This window comes from Anser cygnoides, chromosome 4 (genome assembly GCF_040182565.1).
Source record: "Anser cygnoides isolate HZ-2024a breed goose chromosome 4, Taihu_goose_T2T_genome, whole genome shotgun sequence".
Taxonomy (NCBI): Eukaryota; Metazoa; Chordata; class Aves; order Anseriformes; family Anatidae; genus Anser; species Anser cygnoides.
In genome coordinates, this window is record NC_089876.1 from 26,371,119 (window position 1) to 26,391,726 (window position 20,608).

Genomic DNA, 20,608 nt, shown 5'->3' on the forward strand with positions numbered 1-20,608 from the left:
AGGTCACCAGGAGTACAGCAGCATGCAACCACCAGTGGCCATCAATTTAAGCAGCACAGTGTGAAGAATCACTCCACACTCCACCTGAATCAGGCAGAGTGACCCTTAAAGGACTTTTGTTCTCCGAGGCAAACCTCTCTCTTACATTTTTTGGAGGATTCCTTACATTCTTACATTTTTTGGAGGATTCCTCTTTGACACAAATAGTTTAAAATGCAAAGGCACAAAGTGTCTTCTAACTCTTATAATGACCTTATATTTTTATTTAATACCTTTAATTCCCTCATTTCTATTAGGAAATAATGCTGTACTTGAAAGCTATTGGATATTCAGGGTAATTAATATTCTTCATATTTTACTTATGTAAACCACAGCCAGGAGAATGCTTACAATAAATCAACTCCTTTTGAAGCAGACATGAACAGGACTTGCATGCCACCACATTTCTGGTTTAAAATCAGTCAAGCTGTGCCCTAGAGCTGCAGAGGTTTCTCAAGCTGAGCTGTGCAGAGTGCAGCTTTACTTACATAAGAGTCGATGTTCCCGAGTGCAGGCATGCTCCTACAGCAGCTGAAGTGCAATAACAGCTTGCCCACCACATCCTTAAAAAGGGTCTTTGGAGAACTGCTGCAATCACAGTCAAGGCACTAGAGTGTCTGCTTTTAAGTGATGTGTGTCGCAGGGCATTGTGTTGGCTTAAAGAGAGGTGAATCAATGTGTTTAGATACACATTTATGGCACAGGGAGTTACAGAAAACCTTCTGTCCCCAGAAGGTTTATTTTCTGATACGCTAGACTAGACTTCAAGGTCTAGCTGGTTCAGATGACACTGGCTTCTAATGATAAGATTCCTTCTTACAACTTCATAGCCAGCTGTGGGAGAGAGGGCCGGGCTGAGGTCTTCTGGAGAAGGGTGCAGTCAGAAGTTCCTACTATAAGGCATTGGATGTGACCAGTGTGACCCACCATCCCTAACCCCTTTTCTCCTTGCACAACCAGCCTCTTCCACTGGCAGTCCCTTCCACCCTCACCGGGGCAGGGAGGAGTGGAATGCATTCTGGGTACTTTTTACACCCCTCTCCACTGACGCTCTTTCACTAAATACCTTTCACTAAATACCCTTGGCTTCTTTCAACAGTTCTGAAGACTACCACGTGGAAAGTGTATTCCTGTTGTTCAATGGTAATTATTTAGAAAAAGATTATACATTGTCATATGGATTTATTTGAATTTTAGATCATTGCCATGTAATTTGACATGGATTGTCAATATAGATTCTCAAATCTCTGATGCTGGGTCTCTCTGCCTGGCATTTGTCTGTGGCATGTACAGCAGTGAGTCACAGATGGTGAATGTCTCCAGAGGAAACATGGACAGTGAATGCTCTTCTTGCACCAACAGTCCTCACATTTTGTATTTCATTATTCAAAAGTGCTAATAGCCATATGTGTATATAAGTTCATATGCAGAGACATGCATACGAATATATATATGTTTATATACACACACATACGGCATAATTTCTTGCTTCCATTTTGTCAGCTGAATTGCTTTGGTAGGCCTGCGGTTTAATAAAGCTGGATCTTTAACATAGAAACTAATTTTATTCCAGCAGTTGAGATTAAATCTTCTCTACCCTGAGCACATGACTTAAAATATGGAGGAAAAATTTAAGACAAACTTTAAATTGGTTTTAAAAGCCCAATAAAACATTAGCAATATAACTTCATCATATATATTTTACAGCAGAGTCATATGAGCTCACAGTATTCCCATTAAAGTATTTAATTTGTTCACTTCCTGTACAAGGCACTTCTACACATGATCTATCTTTATTGTGAATTCACAGATGATTGGCATTCCTTTTATCCTTATATATTGCAGTTCTAACATAAATGTTTGTTCCCATTTGTACAACCTGTCCTTGAATACTGCTGAGAAAGAGAATAATTTAAAGTGTAACTTTCACCTCTGCTTTATCAGGATACCGTAAAGTGAATATAAACATGAATATTTATGCATGATCTGTAATAAGTTCATTTTCATCACCCACAATGTTGGAAAGGAGTGTAGCTGAGTGAAACCTGTTAAAAAACACAACCTACCCTGCTGTTTTATATTTTAAAACTTACTTTTAGTAGATTATAAAAAACTCCTGATGCTGTTTTTGACCTCATCACATTTAAGGAAACACAAATGCAGAAATCTTTGCCACTGAACAGAAAATAGTATGAATCCAGTTATTAGAATAGGAAATTAAAATAAATAAATAAATAAAGCAGTGCCATGATCTGGATGGAAGAGCTCAAAATGATGTGCACATGAATAGTAAACAAATTGTACCTTAGAACTCCTAAACTGTGTTATGAATTTTATAGTCTTTTATAAGCTATTCCATAGTATTTTGGCATGGATAGGTATTAAACAAATGTTTAACTGCCTCACCAATGCAGGAATAAAAGTATGCTGCATTGCAAGCATAATTCAGTACACATTTTCTGAAGAGGAATCAATCAGCCTGGCAAACTGAATTTGCCAACTGGTTTAGCAGCTGCACATCCCTGTGGCCAAGGCAATAAATACAATATGGAATGAATGTCTAATACACAAATATAGTCAGCTTTTCAGTCTATAGATTTTACTTTTTATTATTATTGCTATTATGTTTTTATATATGCTGATGAATGGTTTTATAATTCAATTTAAAAAAAAACAAAAAAAAAACAGAGAGCTATCGCAATGTACACACTTGTGCTACAACTGATGGGAACGTGGCTGCATTGCTCATGAATTTAGGTTCAAAAGTGATGAACATGTTATTCTGTAAGTGGGATGGGGTCAAGCACAATATCCTCTGTTTAAAACAGTAGGTGAAACTTGCATCCCTCTCTATAGGCTGCAAATAAAACTGAGATCAGCTGTGGTACTTGAACAGCTCACAAATTCAAAGGTCAGGAAATTGGGAGCATTCTCTGCAAACTTTGGAATTTGTGTTCTCCACCATCAGACTGAGTTTGACCTTTAAAGGACTGAAAAAGCCTTGTCTCTTGAAAACAGAGAGACTCCTGATACCCAAGCACTTCCAATCCCTACCAGAGTTAATGGAGCAAATATTTGCTCATGGATGTAATTTGCCACTGATTTAGGATTGCTTCTGATATATAACCTCAGATGAAAGTTAATCATGTTATGGTTGACTCATACGGGTAGAATGAAAGTGAGTAGATTTTAAAGGCTCTATGGGAGTGTAAGAGAATCAGAGAAAGAAGAATATGGACTTGCTAGAATACTCTCAGTATGTCCCTTCACTGGATTTGCCCTATAAGTGATATTAGCCCCACAAAAAGTTGTATTGATATTTTGCCCAGAACTCTTTCAAAGACTAGACTTTGCTTGTAATGTATATATTCATATTACAAAACACAAGCTCTTTAGCCATGTAGATAAATCCTGTGGAGAACTGAAACCTACATTATATACAACTTCTAAGCTTCATATCTCAGTAAAATGAGTTTGGCCACCCAAGGCTTTGTAAGAATCAACTCAGTTGGAGGTTAGCTCACTGTCACTCTGAACTGCTTTGCCACCAGAACATATGCATTTGTGGCAAAAGCAGGGCCTGTCAGAAATATGTAGTTCTCTTTGGGATTTTTCAGCTGCCCAGACTCTTCAAATTTCTCTTTGAATAGGGTCACTGCTATGCTCTGTACAGGTTGTGAAAGGGCAACTTGTTGCCTGATTGCTGAATCCTACCACAAGTTTGCCTGAAATTCATTATATATGTATAAGAAAAAACAGAATCTCCATTATTGCTGTTTATTCTCCTTGAAGAGCTTCTTTGTAGCAATTCTGTAAGAAGGACAAATTCCCCGTACTGATAAAGCACAAGTACTTGTGTACATAATAAGGTGTACTGAAGAATTTAATTTGATCAATACAAACACTGGTAGAGAAAATCGTCATCTCTGACTTCGTTCAGTGAGAAAGAATAAGATAGTACTAAGAAAACATTATCACTGGCTGGCCTCATTTAGAAAAAAATCACTGTTGGAATTCTCATCAGATAAAGGCCAGTTTATTTATTTAGGAATACTGTTTTAGAATTAAGTAGAAATATTACATTATTTGCATTCAAACAGCTGAGCATTTTTGTTTCATATTAACATACTTATTTTTTTACAGTCAAATAAACACTTCACTACTGAACTACAGAAGCTTAAGGAATTATGGCTCCCACTGTATCATATACAGTAAGTGGTTAGGGATGGTTAATTTTTCAGAAATTAATTTAGGTCCTTGATTTTTATTGGTGCTCTAAAACTAGAATATAGCTTTCTTCAACATAGGATTTCATTTCTGTTTGTAATCTCTGATCCTCTGAGCAGGAACAGTCTTTAGTTTTTCTAGACAAAGGTAATGACTACCCTATCCAATTTATTTTTTCCCACTTTCTGTGAAAAGCTTAGAATTTGTAAAACAGATTTTTCACACTGAAAAGAATTACTTTGTAAAAATGGTTTCAAAAGGGGACTCAGGTAGCTGATAAAACAAAATTGATTATTAAATCAAAGGAAAATATGACTTGAAGTGAAGAAGATAGCAAATTTTTTTTTGCCTATTTAGCTCAGGAGCCACTGAAAAGGGACAGTTGCAGCTTGATGCAACATTTTGAATATGGCTATAGAACTGTGATGGTATCTTTAAAGTAAAACTGAACTAATTAAATGTTAACTATTGAAGACCTGAATTAAAGCTTACAAGCCTGACTCTTGGGAAGGACAAAGGGGCTGAAAACAGAAAAACTGTTTATGTTACATGTCACCACAGCCAGTCTGAGTGGAAAGCAATATAGCCTAACAAATTGGGTATGAGGCAGGGAAAAAGAAAACCTGGTTTCTATTCTCAGCACTGCTGATGACTAATGGAGTGACCCTAGTGAGTCATTTCAAGTCACTGTTTCTCTCCTTTCAGGCTTGGATTGGAAACACTTCTGGGAAGGGATTGCCTTTTTTTTTTTTTTTTCTTTGTAGGGTATGTATGTGAGATCTGAGTCTTCTAAAGCTATAGTAATATGAATATTCTGAGATAAAGCCTTCTCTAAATCACGAGGTAACCCTGGACCACATATTTTAAGAGAATCAAAATCAGTATGAAGAAATCTCATTCTTAGTTTAATTTTGTGTTCTTATGTACTGTTATTCCTGCCTCCATGTAGGAGCAGAAATTCAGTCTTCAAAATGTCTCAGCAGAGGCTGTCTTCCAGTATTTCTCTGCAATTTTGCACCCAAGAGTATTTCAATCATCCAGACTCTTGGGTCTTTAATTACACACTGTCACTGAAGTGAACTTCTGAACCTTTCTATTGTAGGCTATGAGAGTTTTAAAAAAATATAAAGTATCCTTTATGTACAGTGTTCCTGTGTTGAAATCACAGCATTGTCATGATTTTTTTTCCAGATTATTAAACACTGACTTCAAAATACTATTTCTTCAAAGACTTGTCTGTCTTCAGAAATGATGAGAGGTAGTTCTCATTTTAGAAACATTCCCTCTCCAAATGTAAGATATTTGCACACACAAAATCTAACTTTAAACAGTGCTAGGGTTTGGCTGACTTAAGTTGGCAAGAGATATAAACATGACAGGGGAAAAGTGATGCTTATCTCATTTGATAACACTGCTACTACTCTGTAAATGGCTTGCAGTCTCTTATAGTTGAAAACCTGGCTAGAAGAAAGGGAGAAAATAAAAGCCTTTGATCATCATGAAGTTAAGGTTCACAGCAGTGAATGCAGGGCAAGAACACTAACATTAGCAAAAAGTCATTCTTAGAAGTCCAAAAAGTTAAATTCATTTGAAACTCCTATATACAAGACTTGCAAATTTGGGGAGAATAATGAAAGTTGCTATTAACTTTTTTTTGGGTATGGATATTAACACTTACACAGAGCTATAAAACACATACTCCCCAGCAGCTGATCAGAGTTCTTCTGAATACTTGCAAAACTCAAGGGGCTCACTTTTTTTTTTTCCTGAAATCTTGGCTGTCTGCTCAGGAATCTGATGGCCAACAACCCTTACACAACCTTTACAAAGCTCCATGGCAACTTTTTAAACATCCATCCCTTTCTGTCATGCTTTGGAGGACAGAGTTCATAATCTCACACACCCTTCTGGCTCAGCAGTTCTGTCAGTGCGTCTTTTCTGCATCCTTAAAAGACTTCCTACTTTTGCCAGTATCCATCTCTATCTATGGTAAGCTGTTGGAGATGTTCAAATATTCATCATTTAATTTCACTATGTTTTTCAACAGACAAATAATACCTCCCCTTTGCACGACTCAAAATTATCATATAAGAAATGCCGATTTTAGTGGGTATCCAAGTGATTTGATGGAATTCACATTTTAAATGAAATCCAAAATTCTGGATATATATGAATTCATAAAGCGTTGAGTGAATTGAAGTTATGTTTTCCATCAGTAAACCTAAGGGAGATCTCAAACCTGGAATTACTACCTGAATATCAAGTATCAAGTACCAAGACTTTTTTGTCTTGATGGTATCTGAAACATCAAGGAGTTAATATAAATATTTTGGATTTATAGACATTTTAGGGATATTATTAAAAACATGACTTTAATAGTTTTTAACTGAACTGTTTAATCTTTACCACATGCACTAGAGTTTGTTTCTATGAGTGCTGTAAATAAAATCTGATTCCACCTTGTCATGTTTTGCTTCAGATTGAAATAAATCCTTTTCAGTTGTAGTGAACATCTCTATATTTAGATTACTATGATCCCATAATCGCTTTTTAATTCTAGTCAAGTCAATACAAAAGTTCTAACACAAACCGTGAACTGTGCTGTATTATATTTCTTAAGACAATAAAGAACAAATACAACTTTTTTTAATTTTCCTTTCTCTCTCTCTCACATACTCATAAATATTATTATATATATATAAGGCCAATTAGATAATCTGATTCTGTGTGTTTTAGCCCATGTTTATTGCTACTTAACAGCCGCTTCTTTTGGAGAACAGCTGTAGTGAATAAGCAAATTTAGCAGTTCAGTCTATCAAACAAAATAAAACAGACTTTTTCATGCAGAGGTACATAATATATAACACTACATGTTTTCCCATCTGGTGACTTATAAAGAAAAGCTTTTTTGCTTTTTAAGCAAGCGTTGATTAACACATTTATCCTGATTTTTAAATACATCAGTTTTACGGGGATCTGAAACAAAAGTGAATGTTAAGTAATGGGCATCTGATGGTTTCTAAAACATTCCTGATTTTCTTGTATACTTTCAATGCTTGCCTACATTATTACTTGCTCAGTTTTTGTGACTGTATTTCAGTCTTGTGATATAGTTTTAATATACATGCCAACACACAGGCAGTACACCTATGTGACACTCATTTTTTCACAATGGGTTTTTCAAATTGAATAGCCTTTTTTTTTTTTTTTGCCTTGAAATATCTGTCCTGAGTGAATAAATGGTATGATGTTACAAAGAAGATGTTAGCTGTATTTTATTTTAGAGTTTTGTGTTTGGTTTAGTGCTTGTCGCACAATACCTAAGACATTATTTTTTGCTTAACTTTGTTCTACTTTTATTTCTACAAGAAGGCTGTTGGCAGCACCATTTATAATAATAGGGGAAGAACTAAACTAATAGGATAATCCTCTGCAAATCTGTGAAGAGCGCTCATATTTCATTTCTCTTGTACATCCACCATCTTAGACAGATTCAAACAGAAAAAGCTCATTCCAAGACAAAGTTGTCCGTTTCACAAGTCAGATATACACTGAGAGCTTGTCAGCACTTTAGGGCTACATGTCACAGGAATATATATTTTAAAATGTAATTTAATACTTCTAGCTGTGCACTTCAAAAACTCTGCAGATAAGTAGATTCATGAAGAACTGATGGAGCTGAAAAGTATCTAGAATCAGATGATTAGAGTGTGGGTATCCTTGCAGAGTGCAGATCTCAATGTAGCAAGGCTACATATGGACAGAGAGAGAGAGAAACAGCGATTACTTATTTTCAGGGTGGTGATTTAGTGCACCTAATTTCAGCAAAGCCCCATGTATCCATACTTTTTGACAGCACATCTGCCTGCTATGGGCTCTCTGACTACAGAGGTGTTTTCTGTTGGTACTTCTCCCACCTCCGTTGAAGATTTTTTAAACTCTGAATTGCACCAATACTATTTTACAAACCTTTTCTTAAAAACTGTCCTTTCATTAGGTCTGAAATCTTCACTGAAGGCTTCTGCTCCTTTTTGTCTTCCTGTACATTGGCCTTATTTTCTACACACTTGCTAGGGACTCCCCAATAGAAACTTATTTTAGCTCTGATTGCCTCTTCTGCTAATTTTGACTTAGTTTTCTTGTTGCCTCATTAATTATGGTAATTGTGGATTTTTTTTTCTTTTTGTCCTTCTAAATTTCTTCTAAGTCACGGCCCTTTCCTGGTTCTGCATCTTCAAAAGTGTTTTACAGTCCAAGCAGGAGAATCACAGATTCTCTGGATTAACAGGAGATATACAGATCCCAGTCACTGAAATAATCCTGGGAGGTGTCTGGCTATAAACATAGACAATGTGCAGCCATTGCTAGAACACTAGAAAAGTCCCCCAAGATTCCTAGAATCCATGGTTCTCACTCTTGTTCTTTTTTTATTTGTCTATGAAAGCAAAGAAACAAAGAGGCAAAATCCACTCCAAAATCTCCATACTGCTGATCAGAAAAGGAGATTTTGTTTTAAAATGAAGAATGTTTCCCACTGTACAAGCTTTCCCCAGTTTCTCATAGATCAACAAACTCATTCTTTTCCCTCACTTATCCTCTGTCCAATGAATTAAAGTAATTGAGCATGTCTAAAAGAGTGTGTTCTGCATTTTGGGAATACTTCACTTATAACTTGAAGTTATTTTACACAGTCTGATATTTACCACTGAGAACCGGTTGTTCTGAATATTCCTAGTTGATTATTTGGTCCTGCTATGAGCATGGCCTACCAAAATTATCTTTATTTAATTTATTTTAATTTATTCTTAAAAGTTGGGATTTATTTTGCCTTTTTCTCTATCTTGCTTCTCAGAGATTGTTGTGTTGTCCCAGAAAAAGGACATGATTTAGTGGAGACAGTTAAACTTGGCCATATCTTTTCTGGGCACTAGCTGGGACTACAGCATGTGGGATAGGTTATCGCTCCCTCTTAAATTGTAGTTACATTGTGGAAGCCTCTCTGTCTGGTCTCCAGCCCTGCCTTTCCTTTCGGGGCAATGGGGAAAACAAGAGGACCTTGCTGTGCTAACTCTGACCCCAGCTGCTTTGGAGAACTTTTGAGGTTTACTAACCACATATTCATCTCAAGAATAATTTATATTTAAGTTGACCTCACTGGCTTGCTTGACTTTGTGGTTGTTTGCTAGAGAGTTCAATCAGGGCAGTGAGGTCTTGGTGCTGAGGTGGGGAGAAACGTGGGAAGTGCTCTGCAGAACCATGGGGAGCAGAGTGAGCTGGGAAGGGGGATGCCCCTTAACCCACTCAGACCTGCAGCCAGATTGAGGACATAAAGCATGTAGAGTTTTGATGTGTAAAGGAATGACTTGGAGATTAAAAGCCATAAATAAGTTAATAGGGATTTTGCTACAGTAAATTAATCCTAACATTGTTTTTCAGAAATTTCTTGGAAATATATATATGTACGTATATATATATATATTTTGTGTGTGTGTGTTTTGATCTGTGAAACTCTACACTAGTTTGGTTCTTGATAAATTAGCAATATTGTTTTTTATATTAGCAATAACAAACTATTCTAATCCAAGAGGTTTTTCCTCAGACAAAACTAGAAGCCAATGCTAAAATCAGTAAGAAATATTCCATGTGCTTAATAAAACACATTATATTACAACCAAATAGAGCATTTATCAACATAGTAATTCCAGTTTGCTAAATTGCAGTTAAGCAAATAGTCAGCAGCCTATAAAATGCATAAAATTATCTTCCAATTTTACAGTTATGAAATTTGAACCTTATTATGCATTCTTTATCTTGCACCCTAACATCATATGCATGGAGAAAGATCCAACTCTTTTTTTTTTTTTTTTCTTTCTCCTGTCTGTGAAAAGACTTTTTCTGGTCATTTCTTTTTCATCCAATTCATTCAATGGTTTAGGTTTATTTTAAGTTACAGTGCCTAACCATTTCATTCTGATGGATGTCCTAATCCTGGTCTTTGCCAAACCTTCTCTAGACTTTATTACCAATCCTCCTTGGCTAGACTGAACTGAGAGTAGGTGCCTTGGTTGTGTTATTTTTAAGTATTTCTTACTGGGTACAGAACCAAATACTGTGTTGGGTAACAGACTTTATTGAAATTTTTTTTTTGATTTTTTTTTCAAGGCACGAACATAAAAATAGTGAAAAATCTTGAGCTGCAGCTATCTAAATAGTCAGTATTACCCCACTCCCTCCCTCCAAAAATGTTTTGTGCACACACAAACACCAGTACAGAACCCCCCCCCGCAAAAAAAAAATGCTACTATAATGACATGCTATATCATAATTTAAACAATGTATAACCTGATTTTAGTCATCTGGGACAGAGCTATTTCAATTTGGTAACACTACTGTTTATCTTTATGGACTTGAGGCATTTCCCTTGACTTCAAGGTCTCTTATTACACAGTGATCTCAATTTCAGGCACTAGTTTAAGCCTATACAAACCCACAGCAAATCTTGTTTCTCACTTGCAGCTTGTTTTTCTACTTGGTTCTTCCACGTCTATCCACCCTCTTAAAAACTCACTGCTCTGTACTCCAGAACTTCTAGTAAATTCATATGCACTGTTATATCACTTTCTATATTATTATTTTTTTAGATCTGTTCTGTATTGCTTTCCTTATGCCACTGGCCATGGTACAACCCATTTTCTTTTTACCTCCACCATTCGTTTCTTCCCTCCGTACCTCCCTCCCTTTCCTCTCCTTTCCTTCTTTTTCTTCATTCACTGAGCTTTGCAAGTATTTGAAAATAACTGATAACCCCAATGTGTGACTTTTCACTCTCCCTTTGCCCACATGTGTATGGTTAAAGATAGGAAAAATGCTGTAGTTACTTGTTCAAGAGTGTCTGTATAGTTCTAGTGCTTCCTATTTAGGAATAATTACATTAGAAAATATATTTTTTCAGTTGTTTTGAGTGGATTAATCAAGAGTTCAAGTCAGATCTGCTTGCAGTTTGACACTTAGAGACCAAGGGTTACCTAAAGCTTGCTAAGCGTCTGCACACAGTAGTGTTTGTAAGAAATTGCTTTCTTCCTGTTGTGACAAACAATTTTCTGGCCTGCAGCATAAATCTGGGGCAGCAATAAGTCTAGCAGAACACAAGGAGAAAGATCTTTTAAAAATTATTTTGCAGGTCATGCACTGTACTATAGCTGTGGCTACAAAATTATTAGAACTTTAATGGCTAGGATGGCATTTTACAATCTTTTGGAAAAATAAAGATAAAAGACACCCAAAGGTGATGCTCCAAAACACCCTTTTGTGGATTTTCCCTAGTGCTTGTAGTTTATTGTGTAGAAGAGCCAGGTAAAGACTAGCTTTATTATTATGGAAACTCCCTCTTCAGAGCTTTGTGATGGCTTCTTCCATTGATTTCTTCCACTTGTCATCACTATTTTGACTTGATAGGGAGGATGAGGAAATATTTTAGTGAGACACTTTAGGAGAAAAAAGAAAACACATCAGGGATATTTTTTACTGAAGTTTTCAGTTACTTCTTCCAAAAAAAAAAATTGCTTGTTTGCACAAACTGCACAACAGATAAACACACACAAATTCTTTTGTTTTTAAATAGCAAAGAAAACATGCGCACTATATTTAATAACTACCAAACTACAACTTAACTTGTGTCACATAAAGATAATCACTGGTAGCTATAGAGTATATTGATTTGCAAGTGGTGTATTTGTGTACCAGTAGTGTATCCTGGGCTGGGGCCCCCAGCACAAGAAGTATGTAGACCTGCTAGAGCAGGTCCAGAGGAGGGCCACAAAGATGATCAGAAGGCTGGAGCACCATTCCTATGAAGAAAGGCCGAGAAAGCTGGGGTTATTCAGCCTGAAGAAGAGAAGGCTCCCAGGAGACCTCCTTGCAGCATTTCAGTACTTAAAATTGGCTTATAAAAAAGATGGAGAGTACTTGGGCAAAATACTCACACAGATAATGATAGGACAAGAGTTAATGGTTTTAAACTAAAGGAGGGGAGAGTTAGATTAGGAGGAAAGTCTTCACTCAGAGGGTGGTGAGGCACTGAAACAGGTTGCCCAGAGCTGTGGATGCCCCATCCCTGGAGGTGTTCAAGGCCAGCTTGGATGAGGCCATGGGCAACCAGATCTAGTGGGTGGCATCCCTGCCCATGCAGGGGGGCTGGAACTAGATGATCTTTAAGGTCCCTTTCAACCCAAGCCATTCTGTGATTCTATGATTGCACAAGTTTTCTACCACCATTGCAACATCTTATAGTGAGCAGGTTCAAAGTTGAGGTTCTACAGCAAGAGAACTTCAGGTACATTGAAGTTCAGACTGTAGGGTTGGTTTATTGCTGATACATAGTCCTTGTTTATAATCATACTCTCTTACTTATAATGTTAGTGTTGAAAGAGGTTGGATCAGAGACTGATATTTTGCTGTACTTTTTGTTTTCTAGCATCTGGTACATGATTAGAAATGTTCTCCTCCCCAGTTTACAGCTGGATTTGCCTTCATAACTGGGGAGAAAAAAAAAAAAGAAAGAAAAAAAAAGAAGAAGAAAAAAGAAGATATATATATATAAGTAACTTTATGAAGAATTTCTACTGGAGTTGTCAGTAGCAAAATTATTGAACCTCCAATTTTAATTGTCCAAGAAAGAGAGATCATCCTATTTTGTGTCTTCTAATAAGAACAGGCTTGAGAACCAGAGATTCACCTGAGAAATTTCTGATTACTATGCCTTTCAGACAAGTTTATATAACAATATAGGATGTAGATAAAATTAATTATTCAGTGTGGTTGAACTCGATATATAAACTGGCAAGTGTTAATATTAATTATTGAAAAATGTGTCTGTGTAATTCAATTTCTGCACACAAAATATAAAAAAGAGTGAAACAAAACATTGAATGTTCCAGGGTTATGGAATTTTTCAGCACTGACTCTAGAATCATAGAATATCCTGAATTGGAAGAAACCCACAAGGGTCATCAAGTTCAACTCCTGGCTCCACACAGGACAATCCAAAAATCAAACCATATGTCTGAAAGCATTGTGCAAAGGCTTCTTGAACCCCAGAAGGCTCGGTGCCATGACTACTTCCCTGGGGAGGCTTTTCTAGTGCCCGACCACCCTCACAGTGAAAAACCTTTCCCTAACACCCAGCCTGACTCTCCCCTGTCCCAGCTCCATGCCTTTTCATCAGGTCCGGTGGCTGTCCCCAGAGAGCAGAGATTGGTGCCTGCCCCCTCATGAGGAAGCTGCAGGCCGCCATGCGGCCTCCCCTCAGCCTGCTCTGCTCTGGGCTGAACACACCAACGGCCCCCAGCTGCTCCTCACACATCTTTCCCTTTAAACTCGTCACCATCTTTGTAGCCTTCCTTTGGATGCTCTCTAATAGTTGTATGTGCTTTTTATACTGTGATACCCCAAACTGCACACTACTCGAGGTGAGGCCTCACCAGCACAGAGCACAGCAGGACAATCCCTTCCCTTAACTGGCTAGCAATGCCATGACTGATGCACTCCAGGATATGATTGGCCCTCACAGCTGCCAGGGCACACTGCTGGCTCACATTCAACTTGCTGTCAACTCTAATACAACTCAAATTAGTTTGAAAAAGTCTAATCTATAATGATGCTGTGATGTATGAAATATTTTAGCCCTCAATTCATTTCCATATGGGCAAATATCAGCTTTGGATCGAAAACTGGCTACAGTCAATAAAAAGACTGCATTCTCCCATATCTATGGGGATAGAGATAACAGATCCAGGTTCTTGATAGTGGTGCAGTGTGAGAATGAGAGATAAGGGATATAACCTGAAACAAGAATGGTTCAGACATCATATAAAGGAAGGCTTTTACTCTATGAAGACAGTCCAACAGTGCAGCAGGATGCCCAGGAAAGTTTTGCAGTGTCCATCTTTGGGGGTCTTCAAGACCCCCAATAGACCAATTCCTCAGCAACTTGGCCTGAACTTAGAGCTGGCCCTGACACCTGAAGCTGGACTGGACACCTTCTGCAGTCCCTTTCAACCTTAATTATTCCATGATCCTATGAGCCCACCTTTTCTCACTAGAAACACAGGGCTGCTTTTTTGTTGCTGTTAGTGATGTTTTTTTGTTGTTCGACTGTTTTTTAGCTCTTTTGTCAATTGTGTTTAAATGGAAGTATAAGGACTTCTAGGATCTTGGAAGCTGGAAAGACCAACAGGTCTTCTGTTCATGAATGGTGATTTAATAGAAGATAGAAGATCTCTGAGATCTACTACGTAAAGTAATAGTGTAAAACAGTATACCAGCTTGACATTTATGTGTCTTTTTCCACCTCTGATCACTGAAGTCACACAAAGCTGAAAATAAAATTTGTAACCCTAAAGGGATATTACTATACTTTGGAGATAAATATATCATACTCAGAAGTTTAAGACAGGATTTTGGTCTGTTAGCTGAGCTTGAAGCAATGATATGAATTTCTGAACTGAATACTGTTTCTTAGTATTCGAATAATTTTGTATTAGAGTATGGTTCATGGCAGATAGTCTCTTCTAGCTATTTTAATCCAAAGGCATGAAGCTGATCCTAGAGCATGAAAACCATCTCCCTCTTAAGATAAATTGAATTTCTAAGAGGAAAAATGAAAAGGGCTTTAAAATTTTTTGACATGCACCAGTCCCCAAAATGGATCCACACTTTAAACCGCGTCTCTGTGAAAACACTTAAAATTATGTGTCACAAATTGAGTACTTGATTATATCTCTAGAAATTTTCCTTGCACAGATGAGAAGTTATATATTATTTGCACTTCAGTGCTTTTTATATAGTTGTCCATATAAAAGGTACTTACAGACTCGATTTAGAAATCATCACCACAAATATGTTTCTAGGTTAATTCATTTGGCTGAAATTGTCATTATTTCCCAAATGCTATATTCATAGACAGTGTTCAACTTGAAGCAATTACCACATAAAATGTTAGACAGCAAGGAAACTCATTTAGTTAAGAAAACACTTAGGGGAACTTGGGTCAAAGTTGCCATATGACACCTAGGCATGCCGTTTAATCACTTTGTGTTTCAGTTATCTGGCTGTAAACTGAGAATCGTAGGTATAGCTGCTTTCTCTGCTTTCCTGCATGTTCAGTCTTTGCTCTGACAAGTTTATCAACTAAATAAGACAAAAAACTGTTTAGCATACAAGTATAGAAATATGTCACAGAACAATATTGCTGGACTGCTAGATGTTATTGTGATCATCAATGCAAATAATCAAATAACATCTGAGTTGAACACTACTGTCTAATTCTGCAGCTGGGCTTATTTTTCAAAGTTATTTGATATCACATAGACATGCAACCCATTGGGATTATCTTCAGAGGTTCACTCTCTAAAACTGCTGCAGTCATGAGAAATTACATGTCAAGCAATCTTCTCACTTGCTAGCTGAATAAAACTTCTTTGTATAGTTACAGTAATTAAGGGGAAAAAAAGCATTTCAATTAAATAGTTTGAATAATAAGGTAATTTCCTAATTGATCTATGTAAATTGATGCAGACTTTAAATTTCAGCTACCGAGGTACATCTGAAGAGTATATAAACTCGGTAGATTAACTTTACAACATATAACATCCTCTTGCAGTATGTATGTGTAAACTGCTAACTGGTTTATTACAGTTTCTTACAGAAAGGATTTTGAATACTCCAGTACTTTTTATGATTAGTTATTTGCCACCAGCACCCAGTGTCTCCATGGATTAGACATGCAGATTGAATTTTCAATTAAAATTAGTCTGTCTTTCAAAAACATACTTGTCTGTAGTCAAAAGCTACTGGTACAAAGGCTTCTCTTCAGTGATTTTCAATATCAAATACATCTTTGGTACACCTGAAATAAACAGCATTATACTAATGGTTATAAAAAGGCAATGAAATTTTGAATACTTTAATTCGATTCTGAGCTCAGCATAAAAGAAGTGCTATAAATAGGAGTTATTTCCTTTACACCTATCAATTTACTCTTATTTATGTTCAGAGAATAAGTGCCTAATTTTTAAAGGTAATTTGCTACTCCCAGAAAGCATTCAATCAACAGCTTTGGAGGCTGAACTCCTTTATTTAGTCACAGAGTATATGTGAAATGAGCAACAGGGCAATACTGCCCTGCCAATGTGGCATACACCTGACCAAAGGGAAAACTGTTTTTAAAGTCCATTTGGAGAATATTGTGAACTGAAGGCATTTGATAGAAGGTACAGGTATCTGAAAAGGAGTATGGATTCATGTTCCATTGTGGACGCAAGCCATTGCTTACGATAGTCTTTGATGCTGGGAGCATTTTCAAGGAAAAAGGAGAGGAGCAAATGTCTTTATTTATTTTTATTTATTTATTTTTTTCTTGTGAAGTAGAATGATAGAGTAACTGAAAATGTTCAAAATGTATTGTCTCTGAGATGACACTAGGCATGAGATATTTCAGTTCAAAGGCTATGCCTGACTCAGAGTAGAAGTGTTTTCTTGACTTCTGAATGATTATTCTAGGGCTAATTGTGCTAATATCTATATCTATGAATAAAAAATCTATACAATATAAATCTACCGAAAGACTTCTTAAATAACTTCTCCACCCTTTGTGTAATCATGTAGCTGATGTTTAAAAATACCTCATGGCACATTTTATTGCCAGAATGGATCAAAATGTCAAATTTACAAACAGTTTTAGTACAGATACTATTGTTTCTCTTATTTATTTATTTATTTATTTATTTTTAAAATGCAAAGGTCTCTGAATTAATTAGAACAGTTGCCATGGAAACATAGTGGGCAAGAAATATTTATAGTTACTGCAAGCAATCATTTTGCAGTTTAATATTTTAAAATGTCAAGAAAAAATCTCTAAAACAAAATAAAATGTTTTTTGTTTGTTTGCCAGTCCTTATTTTCACAGTTTCCTGTTAAAATACATTTTTGTTTCTTGCCTTCTGGAAGAAAAAAAAAAAAAGAAAAAAAAAGAAAGAAAAAAAAGAAAGAAAAAAAATTCTCTGGTTGGCTAAAAGCATTTTTCAAATATAAAGACAAATAACATATCTTGTCAGACTTAGGTATGCTATTATACATGTGTGATGTCATTAAAGACAACAACTGTAGATTTTTCAAATCTAATTAATTTAAAAGTCTTTTTTTTTTTTAAGTGTCTAAACTCTAATGTTAATTGCAACTACCAAAATGTACATGCCTTATTTATAAATGCAATATAACAAGTATCTGATATTCTTATTAGTCTTAAATGAGTCTTATTGTTAATTTGTTAATTGGAATAGTACTTTATAGAATCATAGAATATCCGAGTTGGAAAGGACCCACAAGGATCATCAAGTCCAACACCTAGGTCCCCAAAGGACCACCCAAAAAATCAGACCATGTGTCTGAGAGCACTGTGCAACCGGTTCTTGGACTTCGACAGGCTTGGTGCCATGACCACTTTCCCAAGGAGCCTGTTCCAGTGTGCAACCACCCTCTCAGTGAAGAACCTTTTCCTGATATCCAGTCTGAACCTCCACGGTCACAGCTTCAAGCCATACCCTCATGTCTTTTCTCTGATCACCAGAGAGAAGCGCTCAGGTCCTGCCTGTCTGCTGGTGCTGTCTTCCCCTCATGAGGAAGTTGTAGGCCGCAGAGGCCCCCCCTCAGTCTCGTCTTCTCCACGCTGAACAATCCAAGTGACTTCAGCTTATAATAACATATCAGGAAGCACTCGAAATGATCTCAATATATATTGTATTCATATATACATATTATATATATTATGAGAAGACATTGGTGTCATAATCCAGCTTTCAGAAAGTATGTGCTTCTCTGTGTCTCAGGAACACAGATTGGCTCTATGCTACCTGACAGTTAAGACCTTCCTCGGTGGGCCTGAACATCTGAAGATACAGTTGGTAGCCACCTGAATGTAGTGAAGCAGAAGGCTGTCTCTCCTTCCCATCTCACACAGGGGATTAAGGAAAAAAAAAAAATCTGATGCACTCCAAGGTAATACAGACTGTTACACAAATGAAAATATGTCCTTAAATCAAATATTCAGTTCCTAACTTATGTACCACTTCAGTGCACTCATTTAAATGGAAATGTTTTTTTTAAAACTCTGACTTATTTAAATATTTGAGCAACTGCCCTACAGGTTCTGCATTTAAGTGAATCCTATCTAGGCACTTCACTAACTATGTGCATGCTTGCATATGTATGGATATCTCTAAGGAAATCAGAGGGGGTTAAGAAGATAGATAGAGAAGAAAAACTGCAAAATAAAGACAAATAGTTTCTACTAAGTTTCATGAATGAGAAATGAATCCCTATTAAACCTGGAGGGATTCTCTCTGTATAGTGTTTGAATAAGGGGTAAGAGCAGAATTAATCCAACTTGTCACAAATAGTGTGAAAGAACAGAAATAAGCCAGGCATTCACTTCTGATGTACATCATTTATTTTCAGGATTTTATGCTGCAAATAACAGCAAAATGCTGTCAATTATAGCAGCAAATCCGTTCTAGGGATGATGAAAGTATAATACACATTATTGAATTAGGTAGACCCATATGCATTTAAAGAAGACCACACTTTCTGAAAGTTCATCTCCTCCCATTCAGCAATGCAGATCCTGAAGTATCAAGAACATGAAACAAAGGCAAAATATTGAACAGAAGGAGGAAGAGCTCAGGTTTTCTTCTCTCAGAGAAACATTAATTTCTTCATACGACCAAGGCCATCAATCACAACAGGAACTGCTAACTGTCTGCTTTGTTTACCAAACTGGAAATGATAATTTCATGATTTATATAACATTGAGGGAGAAAAATGAAGTTGACATTTCTGCCTGCATATTGTAAATAACAAGAAGGTTTCATGTTAAAAGGCATGGGTTTCTTGATGATTGTTTTAGCCGTGTGATAAGTTGCTTCAGAAGATATTTTCTTATTTTTGTCATGTTCCTCATCTTGAAAATTATAGGTTTGCTCTGTCATTTCCCTGTTAGAGAATTGATTGCTTCACTATATTTTTGAAGATGTGCCTGTAGCATGACTTCTTTTGCTTTTTCAGTTTAAAGAACACATTTAATTAAAGGTCTCTAGAAATAAACAGATCTTTCTAGCACTTTGCTAGATTAAGTTCTGTGTTGTTACCGATGATGGAACACATTGTTATTTTAATTGCCATTGCCACACACTGTCTCTTTAAATATTTTTTGTTGTTTTTTGTTTGTTTAAATGGATGAAATTCTTGTAATATTTATGTAATGGGTATCACAATGTGCTACTTGTCAGCAGTGTATTCCAGGTATATCGTGTCACTGGTGAACTGAAACATTTTTTCAGTGCAGAAGCAAAGACAAAAATAATAAAGTGTATGCAAGGAAGATCACAAATTTGTTAAAAAAAAAGAAATTGCATATTAAGCAATGTGCTGTGAAGCAAAGGACAGAAGAGAAAGTGTGTAGCTCTACCTCAGATCTTCTAAAGAATCTAGATTAGGAAACACTGTCTCACACTTATTTACATGCCAGCCTCCAGCAGGATGCAGCTTGACCTCAGGTTGACTCCACAGTCACAAGCTAAAAGGAACAGTTATGCAACTCAGAGTGGCTAAAATTAACCATATGAAACCCCAGAAGGCTGGGGTGATGGTACCCAGAAATCACAGAAATTTAAGGAACAAGGTCCACTTTTTTCATTAAAAAAATGGCTTTTATTATTGTAGCATCCATTTTTATTGTGCTTACAGTCCATTATCTTTTTCTTCCTTCCTTCCTTCCTTTCTTTCTTTCTCTTTCTTTCTTTCTTTCTTTCTTTCTTTCTTTCTTTCTTTCTTTCTTTCTTTCTTTCTTTCTTTCTTTCTTTCTTTCTTTTTCTTTCTTTCTTTCTTTTTCTTTCTTTCTTTCTCTTTCTTTCTTTCTCTTTCTTTCTTTCTTTCTTTCTTTCTTTCTTTCTTTCTTTCTTTCTTTCTTTCTTTCTTTCTTTCTTTCTTTCTTTCTTTCTTTCTTTCTTTCTTTCTTTTTCTTTTCTTTTCTTCTTTCTTCTTTTTCTTTCCTTCCTTCCTTCCTCCCTCCCTCCCTCCCTCCCTCCCTCCCTCCCTCCCTCCCTTCCTTCCTTCCTTCCTTCCTTCCTTCCTTCCTTCCTTCCTTCCTTCCTTCCTTCCTTCCTTCCTGTTGCAGAATATTCAATAGGATATGGTGATGTTTGATACAATTACTGAAACCATGTCTAAATTTCAGACCTGGGTCTCATGCCCCAGCTGTAGCACTGTGATCCATCCTGAGGACCCTGGA